This window comes from Mustela nivalis (assembly GCF_964662115.1).
Source record: "Mustela nivalis genome assembly, chromosome: 8".
NCBI lineage: Eukaryota > Metazoa > Chordata > Mammalia > Carnivora > Mustelidae > Mustela > Mustela nivalis.
This window is the reverse complement of record NC_139027.1, coordinates 110,149,497-110,169,277: the sequence shown is the minus strand read 5'-3', so window position 1 is coordinate 110,169,277 and position 19,781 is coordinate 110,149,497. Positions and strand designations below refer to the sequence as shown.

The 19,781-nt window shown below is 39.9% G+C and overlaps 1 protein-coding gene and 1 long non-coding RNA gene across 4 annotated transcripts in view; one reads left to right on the top strand and one right to left on the bottom strand.

Moving 5' to 3' along the window:
* PAK5 (p21 (RAC1) activated kinase 5) overlaps positions 1 to 19,781 on the bottom strand; it is a 295,772-nt gene that overhangs the window by 144,843 nt on the left and 131,148 nt on the right. The window lies entirely within an intron of this gene.
* Positions 1 to 19,781, top strand: part of LOC309871436 — a 37,215-nt gene that overhangs the window by 15,679 nt on the left and 1,755 nt on the right. Inside the window, exon 2 of the long non-coding RNA XR_014315280.1 lies at positions 19,067 to 19,163. This is a non-coding gene — a long non-coding RNA (uncharacterized lncRNA). The remainder of the gene's footprint in view (positions 1 to 19,066; positions 19,164 to 19,781) is intronic.

The window sequence follows — 19,781 nt, the reverse complement described above, 5'->3', positions numbered from 1 at the left end:
AAAAGTGATGATTGCCAAGTGATGAGAGTCTTCATTGAGCTCTAAAGTCCAGGAGTGTCAGTGAAGATACAGCCCCAGCACTTGCAGGGGCGGTGACAATGTGGGTTCAGTCCCATTACTGCAAATGTGCCTTCTGAATCATTAGAAAACAGTCCCCTCACACTAACAATTGCCTTTACATCAAAGTGATATTTCAAACTGTTCCCAAAGAACCATGAGCCTTTATTGCCTTTGTTTCTTATAATTAAGGTCTGTAGCTGAATATTTCTCTTCTCAGGTACTGCTTCCTTTGTCCCCTGTGTCAGGAGATGGCACTGCTCTGTAAACATCCTCCCCTCGGCAGAAGCTGTGGGAGGTTGTCTGCCACGCCGTGCTCCCCAAACCCTGCTTCAGAAAGAGAGGGGACCAGGATGTAGGATGAATTCAGCAGTGGGTTGCTTCTTTTCATTCTGCAGCCAGCCTAATTATCTACTCAGCCAAATACCAATTACCTGTAATCAGTGTTACCGTGAAGTTCAATGGCAGATGGGTACTCAATTGATTTCACACAGATTCTTAATTGTTTCTCCTTCTTTACCCCTCTTCTTCCTTTGTGTCTATATCTGGCAGTCGAACTCTCTTGGGTTCCCTAATCTCCCCTGCAACTTCACCAAACCAACAATTAGTCCCTTCCCCAGCCTTCACGCTTCAAGTGTTTAATGACTTGGAACATAGCAATGAAACTTCCGATAAGCAAGAGACATCCTGCGAACTGGCTTGGGGAAAGCAATCTCTGGTAACTTGAATAAGATAAATGGATTACGGAGATTCTAAGACATCATCCAAAATGACTTTGTGATCCCTTGTATGTCATACTTGTTATGGTGGAGTTTGAAGTATACTGGAAGTTAAGGTGAGAGTAATTTTTTTTTTTAATTTTTAATTTTTTATAAACATATATTTTTATCCCCAGGGGTACAGGTCTGTGAATCACCAGGTTTACACACTTCACAGCACTCACCAAAGCACATACCCTCCCCAATGTCCATAATCCCACCCCCTTCTCCCAAACCCCCTCCCCCCAGCAACCCTCAGTTTGTTTTGTGAGATTAAGAGTCACTTATGGTTTGTCTCCCTCCCAATCCCATCTTGTTTCATTTATTCTTCAAGGTGAGAGTAATTTAAGTGCCCAATCCTTCTTAGGTAATCTCTGTGAATTCATGGGTAGATACATATATGTCTTTATAGTCCTGTGTACTGATAACTAGAACACATCTGAGCTTCTAGGCCATTTCTATGGCTACACGATTAGTAAATTGACCTATGGTCAGTAAGAGCTTTCAGCAAACTTCATGTACAGATGCTCACAGGTAAAATTCCTGAGGACAAGATGTTCTACTCAAGGTCTTTGAAAGAGCTCACTTGACACCACCCTCGCAAAGTTGCCCCCTTTATCTCGAAAGTCAGTCAAAGTATCATATAAATAAGAGGGTATTTAGAAGTGAATCACTTAGGTCAGTTGATAGAAAAGTTGTCAATAGTCTGCCCCTGGTCACAAAGACAAAGGACAGTTGTGGTCATGGGGTAATGAATCAAAATGGCAGTCAGAGTCCTGTGGAAGGCAGGCTGACAATGGCAAATCAAAACACACCCCTCACCCTGCCTCCTGCTGGGGATCTGTGGTCACTGCTCAATACTGGGGAGTGCTAATTCCCAAAGAAAAGTCCTTCTGACCACAACATTGGTATGACATATCATGGCATTTCTGAAAGGAAAGATAAGTTGTCCTTGGTTGGGTTTCCTGAGGACACAGGCCCGAGGGCAGGGGGTATGAGTGCAAGTAGTTGAGCTGTGAGGTAGTCCCAAGAAGCAATGGCAAGGGAGGAAGGACATGTTTCAGGGAAAGGAGGCACCGACACAAGCTCAGTTAATGACCAAGTCACTGCTGTGGGCAACTGAGTCAGTTGTGCTGGGAACCTCTGGGAGATAGGATAAAGAGGTTCAGAGTTGTCTACCATCCCTGTCCCCTACAACCCAGCCAAGAGCTAGGAAGTTGTAATTTTTATACACTAACTCTTGTCCTCCACTGGCTGGACAAGATGGTAGAGAGACGCTGCCTAGGAGAATTAGTTTTTCCCCACTTCAGTCTGCAGCACACATCCAGGTTGGACAGCCAGAGAAAGCCAAGAAGACAACAACATCTGCGCCTCTTACAGCCGCCTCACAGAAACTCAGCCTCACAGGCTTACACATGCCTAAGAAGTTATGCACTTGGAGAGGTTTCAAATGCATGGGACCCATGGTTACCGAGAGAAGACCAGCAGGGTTACAATAAACAGGGTAACATTTGTATCAAAGAATGGCTGCACTTGGTTACTGAGAATGCTCAGATGTGGGTGGAAAGGGTGAGGAAAGGAAGAGAATAAAGAAGAAATGCTGTTTGGGGGAGTGAAAAGTCATCCCAAAGACTTCAGGCAACTCTGGCACCCAGATCGTAGACTGTCTAGAAAGAAAAGGACACTCTCTCAATCTCCCATCCAATCAGTAGCATGGAGACTGAGTGGCCTAAATTTGGTAGAGTTTAAGCAGGAAAAAAAATAAAAATCACCTTATTTTTCTACAACCATTCTAATTGGGTTTTTTGCATGATCCTTGTCCTTTCTGTCCCTGCTCCAGACAAAAAAAGTATGAGAAAACGGGGCATCTTTGTGGCTCAGTTAGGTGTCCAAATCTTGATGTGGGCTCAGGTCATGACCTGAGTGGTGAGACCGAGCCCCATGTGGGTCTCCATGCTGAATGTGGAGTCTGATTAAGATTCTTCTTCTTCTGCCATTCCCCAACTGCTTGCCCCTTTGTATCCCACTCCTCCCTCTAAAAAAGAAGTCTAAGAAGACAGCATAGATTTCTGGTCATTCTCAGATATAAGGATCATCGAATTTTAATAATTAAGATACACAGAAATTAAGTCATAAATCTTATTCTATGATTTAATATAGGGAAAAGAAGTACAAAATCAATTAGAGGACATGGCTCTCTAATATTCTTTATATTCATAGAATATTGTCCATTATTCCATCAAGAAACAACACTTACTTCCTCTCAAGAGCATCTCATATTCAGTCTTCAATTTAAGATATTTTATTTTTCGTAAACACTTATTTGGATCATTTTGACCTTCGGCTTAAAAACAATTTGTTTCCAAAAGATCTGACAGGTGATCACAAGTCTCAGTTGTGCCTTGCCTTAAAACACCTGCCAATCCCTCCTCCATAATCTCCTAAAATGGCTAAGCCTACCTTACTAGCAGGAACAAATTTTTTTTCATTTTTTTTTTTTAATTTTCAGCATAGTAGTATTCCTTTTCTTGCACCACACCCTGTGCTCCATGCAATCCATGCCCTCTCTAATACCCACCACCTGGTTTCCCCAACCTCCCACCCCCCGCCACTTCAAAACCCTCAGGTTGTTTTTCAGAGTCCATAGTCTCTCATGGTTTACCTCCCCTTCCAATTTCCCTCAACTCCCTTCTCCTCTCCATCTCCCCTTGTCCTCCATGTTATTTGTTATGCTCCACAAATAAGTGAAACCATATGATAATTGACTCTCCCTGCTTGACTTATTTCACTCAGCATAATCTCTTCCAGTCCCATCCATTTTGCTACAAAAGTTGGGTATTCATCCTTTCTGATGGAGGCATAATACTCCATAGTGTATATGGACCACATCTTTCTTATCCATTCGTCTGTTGAAGGGCATCTTGATTCTTTCCACAGTTTGGCAACCGTGGCCATTGCTGCTATAAACATTGGGGTACAGATGGCCCTTCTTTTCACTACATCTGTATCTTTGGGGTAAATACCCAGGAGTGCAATTGCAGGGTCATAGGGAAGCTCTATTTTTAATTTCTTGAGGAATCTCCACACTGTTCTCCAAAGTTGGTTGCACCAACTTGCATTCTCACCAACAGTGTAAGAGGGTTCCCCTTTCTCCACATTCCCTCCAACACATGTTGTTTCCTGTCTTGCTAATTTTGGCCATTCTAACTGGTGTAAGGTGATATCTCAATGTGGTTTTGAATGGTTTGGATTTCCCTGATGGCTAGTGATGATGAACATTTTTTCCATGTGTCTGATAGCCATTTGTATGTCTTCACTGGAGAAGTGTCTGTTCATATCTTCTGTCCATTTTTTGATATGATTATCTGTTTTGTGTGTGTTGAGTTTGAGGAGTTCTTTATAGATCCTGGATATCAACCTTTTGTCTGTACTGTCATTTGCAAATATCTTCTCTCATTCTGTGGGTTGCCTCTTTGTTTTCTTGACTGTTTCCTTTGCTCTGCAGAAGCTTTTGATTTTGATGAAGTAAAGAAACAAGAGCATTGAATGACACATTGGACCAGATGGATCTCATAGATATATACAGAACATTCCACCCTAAAACAACAGAATACTCATTCTTCTCAAGTGCACATGGAACCTTCTCAAGAATAGACCACATACTGGGTAACAAATCAGGACTCAACCGATACCAAAAGACTGAGATTGTTCCCTGCATATTCTCAGATCACAATGCTTTGAAACTGGAGCTCAATCACAAGGAAAAGTTCAGAAGGAACTCAAACACCTGGAAGCTAAAGACCACCTTGCTTAAGAACGCTTGGATCAACCAGGAGATCAAAGAAGAACTGAAACAATTCATGGAAACCAATGAGAATGAAGACACTTTGGTCCAAAACCTATGGGCTACTGCAAAGGCGGTCCTAAGGGGGAAATACATAACCATCCAAGCCTCCCTCAAAAAAAATTGAAAAATCCAGAACACACCAGCTGTCTCTACACCTTAAAGAACTGGAGAATCAACAACAAATCAAACCAACTCCACACATAAGAAGGGAAATAATCAAGATTAGAGCTGAGATCAATGAGGTAGAAACCAGAGATACAGTAGAACGTATCAGTGAAACTAGAAGCTGGCAACTAGAAGCTGGTTTTTTGAAAGACTCAATAAGATCAATAAACCATTGGCCACACTAATCCAAAAGAAAAGAGAGAAAGCCCAAATAAATAAAATTACGAATGAAAAGGGAGAGATCACAACTAACACCAAGGAAGTAGAAACAATCATCAGAACTTATTATCAACAGTTATATGCCAATAAGCTAAGCAACCTAGAGGAAATGGATGCATTCCTGGAAAACTATAAACTCCCAAAATTGGACCAGGAAGAAATTGACAACCTGAATAGACCGATATCTAGTAACGAGATTGAAGCAGTGATTAAAAAAAAAATAAATAAATAAATAAACCTCCCAAAAAACAAGAGCCCAGGACCTGATAGATTCCCTGGGGAATTCTACCAAACTTTCAAAGAAGAAATAACACCTATTCTCCTGAAGCTGTTTCAAAAAATTGAAGCAGAAGGAAAACTTCCAGACTCTTCCTATGAAGCCAGCATTACCCTGATCCCAAACCAGGCAAAGACCCTACCAAAAAGGAGAATTTCAGACCAATATCACTGATGAATATGGATACTCAGATTCTCAACAAGATCCTAGAAAACAGTATCCAACAGCACACTAAAAATATTATCCACCATGACCAGATTCTACTGTATCTTTGGTTTCTACCTCATTGATCTCATCCCTGGGCTACAAGGATGGTTCAACATTCACAAATCAATCAATGTGATAAAACAAATTAATAAGAGAAGAGAGAAGAACCACATGGTCCTCTCAATTGATGCAGAAAAAGCATTTGACAAAATCCAGCATCTGTTCCTGATTAAAACGCTTCAAAGTATAGGGATAGAGAGAACATTTCTGAGCTTCATAAAAATTATCTATGAAAGACCCACAGCAAATATCATCCTCAATGGGAAAAAGCTTGCAGCCTTCCCATTGAGATTAGGAACACTCTCACCACTCTTGTTCAACATAGTATTATAAGTCCTAGCAACAGTAATCAGACAACAAAGAGAAATAAAAGGTATCCAAATTGGCAATGAAGAAGTCAAACTCTCTCTTCTTCGCAGATGACATGATTCTTTATATGGAAACCCAAAAGACTCCACCCCCAAACTACTAGAACTCATACAACAATTCAGTAACATGGCAGGATACAAAGTCAATGTACAGACATCAGTGGCTTTCTTATACACTAATAATGAAAACACAGAAAAGGAAATTAGAGAATCGATTCCATTTACTATGGCACCAAGAACTATAAGATATCTGGGAATAAACCTAACCAAAGAGGTAAAGGATCTGTACTCAAGGAACTGCAGAACCTCATGAAAGAAACTGAAAAAGACACAAAAAGATGGAAGACCAATCCATGCTCTTGGATCGGAAGAATAAACATTGTTAAGATGTCTATACTGCCTAGAGCAATCTATACTTTTAATGCCATTCCAATCAAAATTCCACCGGTATTTTTCAAAGAGCTGGAGCAAATAATCCAGAAATTTGTATGGAACCAGAAAAGACCCCAAGTCGCTAAGGAAATGTTGAAAAACAAAAATAAAACTGGGGGCATCACGTTACCTGATTTTAAGATTTACTACAAAGTTGTGATCACCAAGACAACATGGTACTGGCATAAAAACAGACACATAGACCAGTGGAAGAGAGTAGAGAGCCCAGATACAACCTTCACCTATACGGTCAAATAACCTTTGACAAAACAGGAAAAAATATACAGTGGAAAAAAGACAGTCTCTTCAATAAATGGTGCTGGGAAAACTGGGCAGCTATATGTAGCAGAATGAAACTCAACCATTCTCTTACACTGTACACAAAGATAAACTGAAAATGGAAAAAAGACCTCAATGTGAGACAGGAATCCATCAGAATCCTAGAGGAGAACATAGGCAGTAACCTCTTCGATATCAGCCACAGCAACTTCTTTCAAGATACGTCTCCAAAGGCAAGAAAAAAAAGCAAAAATAAACTAGCAGGACCAAATTTAAATCCTTACACAGAGATCACTGAACCTGCTCATGTACAGACATCACTCATTGTTCAAACTCTGATTATATATCTTCTCTTTCAAAGAATTAGTATTTAGTAATTTCTCCTTTTAATATAGTTCTTGGGCATATTCTTTTTAAATTTCATGTAAATTTCACTCATTTGAGGAATTTAAGCCTATGATCAGAGGGGAAAAAAGAGAGATGCAAACCAAGAAACAGATTCTTAACTACAGAGAACAAACTGATGGTCATCAGAGGGGTGATGGTGGGGGCATGGGTTAAAGAGGTGATGGGATTAAGGGATACCCTTGCGATGAGCACCAGGTGTTGTGTCTAAGTGTTGAAGCATTAAATTGTATACCAGAAACTAATATTACACTGTATGTTAACTGGAATTTAAATAAAAACTTTACAAATATGAAAAAAAAATAAAAATTTCATGTAAAATAGAAAGTCATAGCAGGACCCGCTTTGCCAATATTGCTTCTAACTTGACTTTAATGTCAAGAGATACCAAAGCTACACCCATTGTGTGAAAGCAACAAGGAAGTTAAAGATCACTGCTGCATTTATCTTAAGTTACTTATCTGTATTACAGCTTCTATACTAAAATGCACATACCCTCCTGGAATAGAATCTACAAGTGTTAAGTCTCCCTTCTTGCCACTTATATGTGTAGGAATTTATCTAATGGTCAACCATGATTTTATTTCAACTGGGAGTTAGTTAGGTTTTAGTCCATGGATAAAATTCCATAGGACTTAAATGAAGTTATTGGATGCTAAAAATTCCAAATCAAGTGATTTTTTTTTTTTTTTTTGAAGTAGAAGATTCAGCTTCATTCAGTTAGCTATTTTAGAGATGGGGAGCACACTGGGAATTGATCATTACTCACTGTCACACAGGCATGATGCCTTTTTACCTAGTTAGAAAAGAGATACTTAACAAATTTTGGAAATGCACAACTATGGAATTTAGAAGATTTAGGAGTGGTAATGACTAACTGGTAAACCTGGAAGGCTGGATATTATCCTGGGAAGAGTGAGAGACTTATATGGGTCAATACCAACTTGCAAGCCATAAACCTCACATGCAAATATTGGATCAGTTCTTCATTCCAACAAAACAAGGCAAGAAAACACCTCCTCCCTTTCCTGTCCAACACAAAAAACCCACAGCAACACAAATACCCATATTTTAGTTCCTAGCAGAACTAAATAAAATCAAGTATATAAAGCAACTACCACAGTAACAAGGCTAGTTACTTCCAACTAGCAAATCATAGATCAATATTATAACATATTCCTCCTTTATTCTGTGTACCATGCAATCTGAGTGAATGAACGTCTGGTCCCATGAATGATAAAGAAGTCATTTATGATGAGAGGATGTAATTGACCATTTGTGAAGGTAATGGTATTCCTTTTTCAGGAAGGAGATAAAAGCCTCATTTTTTACAAATCTGACATTATTCTTGATAGCCTAAGAGCAGGATAGGCCCTTCATTTAGAGTGACGCTCTGAAGAACAATATGCCAACGAGAAATTGATTTGACTTTTTAATTCCACAAATGAGATCAATGCAGCACCGGGTTTGATTGAGTTTCTCATCCTCTTCATCTCTACCTCCATTCTTTCCTTCCCAGGGTCTTACCCTCCGTTTCCATCTTTCCCTCCTGCCTGTGTCTTTACCTTTCTCTCCCACACACACCCCAATGTGTAACCTTAATAAAGCCAAAGAACAGTAATTACGGTCATTTCTAACTCAAAGAGGCATATAACACATTAAATTAGGGGGAACTTATCAGTAATGTAGCATTTCAAAGTAGTTGTGCATAGATACTATTAACAAAGTATATTGCACTGCAATCATAAACTCATACACTAAAACTAAAAATATATTTTATCAAATGAGTTTTGAGTCATACCCCTTTAGTTCATTAATACTTTATAAAAAGATGCATTAAGACCAACTTCCTGTTGGTAAAGAATACATCAGTACACTTTGAAGGTGGTGTTACACAAATTATATTTTCTAAAATAATGCTTCCATATAATTTATCATTTCAATCTAATGCAAATTACTGGATGACAGCTGTATAAATGTACACTTGTCATGAATCTTTGGAATCTATAGAACATGCTTGCTATTAAGGTCTTTATTTTCTTGGACAGGTTGACTCATGCAGGATCTCTATTAGCTACAGGTCTAATTGAATATAGAATGCACTACTTAAACTTTAAGCTTCCATAATTCATGGTTATTATATTTCTGATTTCCAACAATCTGTGTTTAGTGAAGAATTCAGGATAAATAAAATGGTTAGTTCCAAAATTCTTATTGTATTAAACAATTTCATTAAGTCAATTACAAGTTAAGAGTTTAAGATGTCATATATAAACTATACCTCTGTGTATTTTAAAGAAGGCTGTCTGTCATAGACTTGGACTTCTCTGTTAAGCATTTTATTGAAGTATAGCATACATAACAAAAATGTGCAGAAATCCAGGGCAGAAATTCATGAATTTTCACAAAGAGAACACATTCCTGCAATCACAGTGCAGACCAAGGAGAAAAGTGCCAGAAGGCTCCCTCGAGCAATGCCTGAGCATCAGCTCTACCAAAGCTCTACCAAAGACAGACCTTATCATGACTTCTCCCACCAGAAATTGGTTCTGCTTGATTTTGAACTTCATATACATAGAATCACACAACATGTATTCTCTTGGGCCAAGTGTCTTTGATTCAACTGTTTGTGAGACTAATTCATGTTGTTGTATGCCACATTCTTTCCCATTGTTGTATGGTATTTCACTGCATGATTATACTACAATTTATAAGTTTGCTCTCGTGTTGATGAATATTTGGGTGGTTTCCAGTTTCAGACTATGAGAAAATGATGCCATGAATGTTCTAGTACTTGTCTTTTGGTGAACACACATATGATGCTGCCACAGGGTATATATGTACATGGGAGAATTGCTGGGTCAAGGTTATGTGTCTATTTGGATTGACTAGATAGTTCCTATCAGCTTCCCAGAGCGGTTACACAATTTACACTCCTACCAACAGCTTCTCAATTGTTCATATTCTCATCCACACTTGCTTTTGTCAATCTTTCTCATTACAACTATTTGGTTTTAATTATCGTGTACAGTGGCATCTTACTGTGGTTTCATTTTGCATTTTCATGGTGATTAATGAATCTAAGTGTCTTTCATATACATCGACCATTTGCAGTCTCTCTTTCATGAAATATCTGTTCAAATCCCTTGCTCATTCTCCCATTGGATTCTCTCCCTTTTTCTTACGTATCTGGTGGACTTCTTTATAAATTCTGGATAAAAGTCTTCTGTTGTATACCTGTGTTGAAATATTTCTTCACACTATGATTTTTTCATTTCCTTAATAATGCTTTTGAAAAACATGTAATTTTAAGTAGCCCAATTTAGATATCTTTTCATTGTAGTTCTTACTCTCTGTGCCCTGTTTTAAAATTCTTTGCTTTCACCAAAGTCATGAATATGGTCTCCTAAGCTTAGATTTACAATCTATTTGTAACTGATTTATGTGTATTACAAAGGTGGTCCAAATGGATTCAAAGGAGAGAAGTTCAGTCACTTTCAGCCTTTGCTTCTGAAGCATAGCCATTCTTAGCAACTCCAAGGAACTAAAGAAAATGCAGGAGAAACTGATACAACAGCTGTATTAAGGTAGGGAGATGGCCAAGCATCTAATGAAGGAATCTTCTGCTGATTATTATCTTATTGTTATTAAAAAAAATAAAAAAGGGTATTTTTGAAAAGTATATCCCTTATTTACAAAGAAAACAATACCTTCTTTTTTTCCACTAGTAACCCTCAAATTCTTTTTTTAGAAGATTTTATTCATTAATTAATTCATTCATTTAGAAAGCACACAAGCCAGGGGAGGGGGAGAGGGAGAGAGAGAATCCCAAGCCGACTCTGGGCTGAGCATGGAGCCCAAAGGGGAGATTGATCTCACAGCCTGAGCTGAAATCAAGATTCAGATGCTTAACTGACTGAGCCACCCAGGTACCTCCATCCAAATTCTAAAACAAAACAAAACCCCCCAAATCCTCAGATGCACATTTAGAAAAGCTTCACAGAATTATGTTGTCCAGTAGAAATATAATGCAAGCCACATATGTTAGCTTTAAATTTCCTAGTAGCCATGTTAAAAAATGAAAAAGATCAGGTGAAACTGATTTTAGTAATATATTTTATTTAACATAAAAGATCCAAATTATTTTCATTTCCACATGCGACATGAACCACACATAAAGAGCCCAATAGCCACATATGGCTATTGTCTACCATATTGGTCAACCCAGCCATAGACATTTATATGAATATAATGGTCTTCTCAATAAATATTACAAGTTACATATCGACAAGTCAACCAATTTTATATTCATGTTATGTTTACATATATTTTTTAAGGATTTATTTAAGAGAAAGAGTACTTGTGCAAGCAGGGGAGGGGCAGAGGGAGAGAGAATCTCAGGTTGACTTCCTGCTGAGCATGGAGCCCAAGGTGGGGTGCAATCTCATGACCCTGAGATCATGACTGGGGCTGAATCCAAGAGTTAGACACTAAATCATCTGAGCCACCCAGGTGACCCTCATTCCATATCTAGAGAATAACACAGTGGTTCTCAATATATAGCCTCTGGGACAGTTATCATAGCATCACCTGGTATTGTTAGAAATGAAAATTCTCAGCTCCACCCCAGACTTTCAGAATCAAAAAATCTCTAAGGGTAGGTCTATCAATCTGTGTCATTGTGATTTTGATGTGTGCTCCACAACTTGAGAATTATAGGGTTATCTGTTTTATATGATAATATTAACTTTGTATTACAACATTATAACATACTGTCTTTTCTGAAGGCAGAAGCATTTCTGGGGCGGGGTATAACCTCTTAGGCTATCATCTTGCATATTCCAAATGAGACCTCTCATGGCATGACATATGGTCTGCTACCCTCTACAGCAGATATGTGGGAGAATTTTGTTTGTTTGTTTGCTGATGATTCCCAATTGCCACGGGCATCTATTAAATTTTCAGAGGACTTGGGCCCAGATTGTAATAATCAGAGCAAGAAAATTGTATCAGAGAAAAGCAAATAGCTACTTTCCCCTTATTAGCTCTGTATGAATAAAGTGAATATGTAAAGAGATGCTTGAAGAACCCTTACAATTTTTTAATACTTACTTGTCTTTAGATATATGATCTTGGAAGACCTAATTTTATTAGATTGATGTGTCCTTAAAGGCAAGGAGCTTCTCCCATGTTTACGACTATGGTATCTCCAGCATATAGAACAGTTCCAGGCACCCAGTAGGTTCTCAAATAAGTGTTTGTTAAATGAATGGATGGATGCTTGATAAACCCCCTCCACATCTCAGATTCTGGTTTAGGAAGACAGTTAGTTCAGTTAGTGGGGCTCCCTCATTATTTTAACACAAAATGAGCTCAATCATTCTGCTCTAATCTTTTTAAACAGCATTCTGCTTCTTTCCAAAAGACTTCTATCTAAAGGTTCATATAGGAAGATTACAAGAAATCCTCATAATAGAGAATTTCAAGGAAATTTCCTAAAATAGATTAGATTGCAAATTCCCTAAGGGTAAGGATTTTGTTTCACTCACTGCTGAAACCCTAACATTCAGAACACTGCCCATAATACAGATGCTCAATAAATATTTGTCAGAAGAATAAATTTTACCCTTTTGAAATTTCTTTATAACTCTTTCTCCTTTCTGCACACAGCCAGGAAACTCATCCATTTTGGTATTTGCTCAGGCCATTCTACTCGCCTAGAATGCCACCCACTGTGCTTTTTCCACATCCACTGAGATCCCATTAGTCCTCTCAGTGTTGTTCAAATCTTCCCCTCCCACAGAGGCTTCCCAGGACCTCAAAGTTGGTTGAGCCTCCACACTTCCGTCCAAGCTCCATCCTTCTACCCTCTTCAATCCAACACTTACTAACATGATGTCTTTCATTCATTCCTTCTTCATCATTGCATTCTATATAGACTCTGGCTTCTTGAAAGCCAGAACCACTTAGTTGGATTTTTTTTTTTTAATCTTCCCCACAGATGAGTGCTCAGAACATATTAGACATAATTATGATTTGACTTAAAGGGGAACCTTTCAGTTTTGGGGACAGGGGTCCAGAACAGTCCTACTTTATTACTGTTATCCTGGCATGACTATTAAAGAACTGTCCTCTTTACTCTCAAACCAGTCTGGGTTTGGACAAGATATAATCTGTTTTCTCAAGTTATAGCCAACGTTGATACAATAAAACATTGACCATAAAATGTCTCTGAGTTCTTGACAATAAGCCATGATTTTAGAGCTATTGGACCACTGTAATGAATCTGATCCATGCGATGTCTTTACTCGTGACTGTACTTATTTGGATTTGGAAAAGTAGGGAAAAAAAATTCAAATAGTATGGAAGGTGGGATAGCTGGCTTGATGAATCTTTTCTTATCCTCAACATATTGTTTAGAAACCTTCCTGAGAAAAAAGAGGAAAAGGTGGTACAAACCCTCAACTACATGCTATCTTACTTTGTACTTTTAAAGACTTTGCTCACGTGTGCTTTCCTTTGATATTTACAACACGATCAAGTAGATCAAGGTGGTAGAAACTGGTTTTCCTATTTTAGAAATAAAACAACTTCATGGAGTCAATACCACTTGGCCAGCCAGCAAGAGATAGAAGCTAGAATAAAGTCAGGATTTATATTAACATTGGACAGCTCCTTTTCCCCCCATTAAAATGCATGTTCTTCACTTATCCTTCCACAGCTGAGGACAATCACGTCCTTCTCCAATAAAAATGAAAACATTTGGGGCGCCTGAGTGGCTCAGTGGGTTAAGCCTCTGCCTTCGGCTCAGGTCATGATCTCGGGGTCCTGGGATCGAGCCCCACATCGGGCTCTCTGCTCACTGGTGAGCCTGCTTCCCCTTCTCTCTGCCTGCTTGTGATCTTTCTCTCTCTCTCTCTGTCAAATAAATAAATAAAATCTTAAAAAAAAAAAAAGAAAGAAAACATTTGTAGCAAGAATCAAGGAACACTTCATCTGAGGAATATTTGCAAACATGCCACTGGGGATGATTTCTAAGCCATAGAGGTGATTAGGATCACACCTCCCATTCATCCCGTCTTTACGCTTTCTAGGGTGCCTTTCGTTTTCTTTCATACCAAACTCAAGGAATAGGTAGACTAGGTGTTTTCACTTCGCTTCACTCAGCACTCAAGAGAGGGGAAGAAGTGAGCTCAAGACTGTGTTGAGGCCTGTAAGGGGTGCAGCTAAAAATGATGCAGGTCACCTGACTCCTGACTCCCAGTTCCTTTGGCTTTGCCAAATGAAAAAGTCACTAAATAAAATGCCAAATTTCCCATGAAGCTTACTGTGGTGAGATTTAACCTGCCTTTAAATTAAAAAAAAAAAAATGGGAAATTGACACAAAGACCATTTTAAAATTTTTCCTGTCTTTATGTAACAGATCAACAAAAGAAGAGCTTTACAGAGTTGCTTTACATTTTGAGCATCACATGTTGATATAACTGGAACATTCCACGGGGGACAACACTTTTAGGAACACAAGCAGGAGCATCAGCCTAAGGCTGGCATTGTACAGCACCCTTCTCTGCATCCCCTGAGCTCCAGCCGGCTCTCAGGCCCTCACACTTCATGCCATAGAAGCAATAAGCTGCAACCAGCAACTTGGAATAGAGTCTTGACTGTATCACCAGAAGCCTCTCCTGGTTTAAGGACTCAGTGTGTGGTTCCATTTCTTCAGTTACTCCTTAGGTTTCTACAGACTCTCTCCTTGGCCCACTTTCCAACCAAAAGGGGAGATGCTAGATAAAACTGACTGGGAGTTCTTTGAGGCCACTGCTCATTGCTTCCTTCTGGGGTATGAGAAACAAACTGTGTGGCAATGAATTTCTAGTAGTAGAGAAAGACTGGGGTGCATATTTTTTTTCCACCTAAGTCTATTTCTTAGGGAATTTTGAGGAAACGTTAAGCTTGTGAATGAAGGGAGCAGGGCTATTCTCCCATGGTTTTTTGTTTTTGTTTTTTTGGTTGTTGTTGTTGTTTTTAAAGACATTAGGTTGCTGCAGGTAAAAATCTACGAGTAATGTCCCCCAAAGCGCCACTCCTACCAGTTTAGTAAGTTTTACAGAAAACTCTAAATTTCTATGAGGACTGAAGGAACTCACACTTCACAGATGGGGAACCTGGAACAACGGTCACACCACATGGGGAAGCAGCTGGCCTTCCCTATGGGTGCAGCTCTGTACACTTACTTGTGTTTGCCATGGAGACATCTCAAGTTAGAGGGCAATGGGGAGAATTAACGGGTGAGCACCCAGTCCTCAAACATCTGGGCTAATGGGGATACCTGAAAACCTCCTTCATATCGCTCGGTGGTCACCCCTGGGCCGCAAGGCCAGAAGGTGAACTCAACGCCTCCACCATGGTTACCCATTTGGCTACTGACTTTTATTGCACATAGAAAGCAGACATTTCAGTTGCCTGTGGTCATAAAGCCACTCCCTGGATGGGACAAACATTACCAGCTCCCGAAAAGGCCCCTATGTGTCCCTTCTAGTGTTCTGTCCCCATGAAGCAGTTTGTGGAGTTCTATCATCATAGATTGCTTTCACCTGTTCTTGAACTCTGTAGAAATGGAATCACACATGACTTCCTTTTTGTGTATCTGGCCCCTTTTGCTCAGTGCAGTATCTGTACATTTCATCCATGTTGTTGTGTCTATCTACTACACATTCTTTTTATTGTTGCACGCTCTTCCACTGAATGACTAAATCGAGATTTATTTACCATTCTTCTATTGCTGAACATGTGGCTTAATTCCAGTTCTGGACTATTAGGATATGTTGGTGATGCACTAATTTTCCTTGGTTATCAATCCAGGGGGTTATTGCTGAGTCACAGGGTAGCTCTGTCAAGATTTTGAGTTGTTTCCTTGTTTCCATGTTACACACACACACACACACACACACACACACACACACACACACACACAGAATCTGCCATGTGTGTAGGGTATAGGTAGCTTTCATTGATGCAGTATATCCACTAGGCTTTTAAGTTTTACTAAAGAGGAAAAGATCCCAAGGAAAATAACAAGCAAGCAAAAGCAAAAACAAGTAAGGCAGAAAAGTTACTTTCTTGGACACAAAATAATCAAATTGCCATACAGACAGGATTTACTTTATGAAACTGGTCAATCTTGAGCAGCATGTTGTTTACTTGAAGTTGTCTGCAGGCTAGATCGCATTTGGAGGTTGCCTACAAACATGTTTTTTCCCCCTACATAATCAGATTTTTACTGTTAGCATGTTTTTGTTTTTAATAAGCCAGTGGTCAAAAATTGGGAGATTTCCTATCAGAAAACTCCAGCTTTCAAGCTTCTCCTAAAAAACTGGAATATCGGGCGACTGGGTGGCTCAGTGGGTTAAGCCGCTGCCTTTGGCTCAGGTCATGATCTCAGGGTCCTGGAATCAAGTCCCGCATGGGGCTCTCTGCTCAGCAGGGAGCCTGCTTCCCTCTCTCTCTCTCTGCCTGCCTCTTCATCTACTTGTGATTTCTCTCTGTCAAATAAATAAATAAATAAATCTTAAAAAAAAACCCAAACTGGAATATCTGGTAAACCTGAGGCCCTATTCCCATCAAGCAATAAAAGAGTAAAGTAGGTACTACTGCACTGATCAAACACAAAGGTCCCTGTTTGCACAGTGCCTTCCACCACTGATGGTTTTTTACACTGCCTGGTCTCTATAGGCTTGAGAACCTCTACCCAATGACCTGACAGTAAATCTCATTCACATTCTCTCATTTAGAGTACAGGGATTTGGCAATTCCCAAGATGAGAGTGCTTTAGAGAGTCAAAATTTTGTCTTTTTACCTGTCAAATTTCAAAATGTGTGGAAATCTTCCCTAAAACGTACTGTACACTAACCCACCCCCAAGAAATGGCTGACATAAGAGGGATAGCTCAGAATATGTAGGATCTGTGTGCTAAATGCATCAGAGACAGGACAGGAGAGTAAATGGAGCTTGTTCTCCTGATGGGAGAAACGTCACGCAGGATATACGCCCATGGGACCAGGCTTCTGATCAACATCTGTTAACCATGAGGGCAGGATATTCGACAACAGATGAGAAAAACGGCCCCTCTGATCCATTCAATTAACTACTTCCTGGACCAGACTCAATCCCATTATGATGAGTACACTGGGCAGTTGCTAACTGCATTCATATATTTTCCTCGTGCCAAAGATATTAGTAGGGAGCCAATGTTATTTCATTTTGGCAGTTTGCATTCTAGATAATCTGAAGATGCCTTATGCTAAACTACAAATATATCTTGGTTACATTTAAGTTTTGATAGGCTCACTAGACAGTAAAGGAAATATCTGACCACCCCCCCATGCTGCCAGAATGAAAGAAAGAGAAAAGAAGCACAATAACCTATGGAAAGAGTAATGAAAAAAGCAGCATAGTCCTAAGGGAACATGGTAATAGCACCACCAATCTGGAAATGAACTCTCAGTGCCTTCCTGCAAGGCACGGCAGCTAAACTTGAGAGACCAAACCTAGAATGGAACTTTGGAAAAGGAACAAAGTTGTCCCTGACTCCTAGAGAAAGCAAAGCAATCTTTACTGCAGGAAAACATTGCCATTCAGGCAGGTCCTAAGATTTCCCACATATTAACATCAATAATCAAACATTCCTATCACACAAAGAAAAACACCACCAAGGACCTTAGTGTTTGTCTCAGTGCAGTAGTACCTACTTTACTCTGTTATTGCTCAATGACAAAAAAAAAAAACACCACAGTTGACAAAATAACCCATTTTCTGTATCCTTTGTACTTCATGTTGCAAAATGAGCAGCTAAATACAAAGTAACTATATCTAAAATATAAAAAAAAATTAAAAATGGAAGATGAGCATGAGCTGACATAATAACTTATTTGTCCTCTATGTACTCAGATGTGGAAACTTGCTGAGGGACCACGCTATTTCATGATTTGTAAGCTTTTGACATTTTTTTTTCCTGATTATCCCAATTGTGCCACATCCCTATCAGATGTCCAATTATTTTGTCCCAAAGACTCCCATGCTCTCATGGTCACTGTCAGATCCCTGTGCTGGCATTTTAATTGTGCTCCCCAGTGGCAGTTGCATCCACATGTCACTAACAGTAAGTGCAACTACTCAACCCCATTCTGGATCCCATCTTCTTGGTAACATTAGGAAGCTTAACTCCCAGACAGTGTCTTTGAACAATCGACCCAGGCCACAGACCACAGCCACCGTGGAGCTTCTCAGAGATGCCAGCCCCCTTCTCTAGGGAATGCCTTACTGTCTTTGTGAGAGGAATACCTTCAGGGTCCTCTTGGTCAGGTAGGCACATAGTCAAGTGATAGGTCCTCAGACTGAACCTAAAACCACTTCAACATTCCTCTTCCCTGAGCATCTGACCCTTTTGCAAAAACAATCAAAGAAGCTATGCAATTTCCTCCTCATTTGCTATAAGCCATCACAGCATAAAGACTTCTAAGAACCATCCTAAGAAAACTGCCAGGGCCAACTTCAAGTGTCTTTGACAAAAGGTTAAATTTTGGGGTGCCTGGGTGGCTCAGTCAGTGGCTCAGTCAGTTAAGTGTCTGCCTCCAGCTCAGATCATGAACCCAGAGTTCTGGAATGGAGCCCCGTCTCAGACTCACTGCTCAGTGGGGAGCCTGCTTCTCCCTTTCCTTTTCCCTCTCCCTCTGCCCCTCCTCCTGTTTGCATGCTGTCTGTCTCAAATAAAAGATTAAATCTTGAGTTATGTGTGAATTCCCCATATCAACAAATCCTTGCAGTTCCAGCTTCCCTGTGGGTTTCACCTTCCCCCTTCCCTCCATACACTCAAGGTCAGTTCCCATGCAGGTTTCCTTGGTTCTGATGGCACCTGTTAGCCAGGTACTCCAATTTTTCAGTGGGTGGGCTCTTTCTTCCTGAAGAAGGGCTGATAACTCCTTCTGCTCATTATCAGCTTGGAGCAATGAAGAGTGGCTGAGAAGTATCTTAAAGAGAATGAGAACAGTCTTAGGAGGCACCTCCTTCAAGGAGAATCCTGGCACAGCCATCAGGTGAGTGAGGCTGTTCTTTGTCAAAGGAGAAGGGATTGTTCCAGTCTTCCAGGATGGTTTAGGGGGATTTAGGAATTCAAGGTTGTCAAGCTCATCAAACTGATGACCCATCCTTTCTCAGCCTCCGGGCTGGAGCCCTGAGTTTGAAACAGCAGATCCTACAAAGCTGTGTGGTCTCTTTTGAAAGCTCTGCCATTCTTACAGTCAGACCCCAGGCCCAAATTGTATCAGACTCTGCCCTGCAATAGCCAGCGAGAATTCTCCTGTACAGCTGCCATGTATGCCCTCCGACTCTCAGAGCATGTATTAAGTTGGCAATTAACGATCCTCAGCCTAGCATTCCCTTCTTGCATGTCAAAAGTAGTCACCCTGCTGCACAATCTGTGTACCCATCGTCACCCTACTAGTTACTGTATGCTGCAGCCACTACGTATCCCAACACCTGAATCTCCATGTAAGTCTTACCTCAATTTACTATATGCGAAAGCTTAAATAATTGTGATGCTACAGCACACCAGGTCTATTTTCATTCCAATTTGCCACAGAAAGATGTGGTCCTCATTGCTTTCAATGAGTAATCCAGTTCCAAATTCCTATCCACAGAGTATCCCTTTCTAA